This window comes from Pyxicephalus adspersus, unplaced genomic scaffold, assembly GCF_032062135.1.
Source record: "Pyxicephalus adspersus unplaced genomic scaffold, UCB_Pads_2.0 Sca5393, whole genome shotgun sequence".
NCBI classification, from domain to species: Eukaryota; Metazoa; Chordata; class Amphibia; order Anura; family Pyxicephalidae; genus Pyxicephalus; species Pyxicephalus adspersus.
Genome location: NW_027322396.1, coordinates 487 through 1,773, shown reverse-complemented (window position 1 = coordinate 1,773; position 1,287 = coordinate 487). Strand labels below are relative to the sequence as shown.

Genomic DNA, 1,287 nt, shown 5'->3' with positions numbered 1-1,287 from the left:
AACACAAAGTTTTAACTGATGCAAATGCTCTTGTTATAGGGTTGTGTCCAGAATGCTCCTACAAACTGAATTTCCATCACAAGTAAGTAATCTATCCATAAATTCAAACAGTTATACTTTTGTATCAATATTTCAGTCTTATGCCATATGCCCTGGGCTTGTAATGTTTAAACAAAAAAGGCTTTCGCAGAAGGCAAGTCAGACCTCTGCAGTAAGACCACTGCTTCCACACAAAGGACAATGGTTTTTCCTAACAGCATGCTACTAGAGGACAGGCTTTACAGACATTGAACACCCTTTGATGCCCCTGAAATGTATTTCATTTAAACTAAAGGTTAATTGAGATTTAAACAACTGCCAGGTCATCTTTTATTCTAAATACTTATGTTCAGAGTAAAACCAGCATCTTCCTCGGTGTGGGAGAGAATGGCAGTCGCTGCCTAGAGAAGGAAGGGTCACTAAGGCTGTAAGCAATTGGACTCCAAGGCATGCTCTTCCATTTAAACAGGCAAACAAGTCAGGGTTCTGATTAATTTTTCTTTGTCCATTTTTTTGTACTTTGTCCATTTAAATACTACATGAGAATACATTTTTGTGGTATTACTTTGCCCACCTCTTCCAATATTCCAGAGCAGGCTTGCACTGTCTTCCACTTCCAGACTAATTAAAAACTGGGAACGAAGGGCAGCTGTTACCCATGGAAACCAGACAGATTATTTTTTGTTGCAATATGTTATAAAAACCACTCAAGTCTCACTGAAGAAATGTAAAATAAAACTCAAACCTTTATATGCCATTATCTAATTGGTATTCCTTTACTTTTTTTCACAGGAGACGAGAGGTTCAACCAAAGACTAAAAAAAAGAAGACTTCAGAAGACGCAGGAGAACCTTCTAGGAAGAAGTCTAAACATTCCCGCTCTCACAAGAAAAGAAAAGGTAAAAGTAATTTAAAATTTAAACTTGGGTAACTTTTATGTATAGGTAACGTTTTTGTCTTAGTTGAATGAAATAATGTTAGTTTATTGAAATACAGAATAGGGTTTGCCTGGGGTTGGTGCTAAATCAGAGGAACGTCTTAGGTTCAAATAGGGAGGAGAATTTTACTTTTAGTCGTTCCCTTCATCCACTAAATACCCTTTTATGTAACTCTGAGCTGAAGAAGAAAATGGGGTGACATTAAACCACAGGGTTTTGTATCCCACAAGTGTCATCCCAGCGAGATTATCTGATATACAAGAGTATAGTTAAAAATTCAAAGGGGCTTCCATCTCACCCATCAGCCATC

General features: G+C 37.4%; 1 long non-coding RNA gene across 1 annotated transcript; it reads left to right on the top strand.

Annotated features, from left to right (window-relative positions):
• Positions 1–15: 15 nt before the first annotated feature.
• Positions 16–944, top strand: LOC140321484 (uncharacterized). The gene is made up of 2 exons (XR_011918958.1): positions 16–82; positions 832–944. It is a non-coding gene; the product is annotated as an uncharacterized lncRNA (long non-coding RNA).
• The last annotated feature ends 343 nt before the right edge of the window (positions 945–1,287 follow it).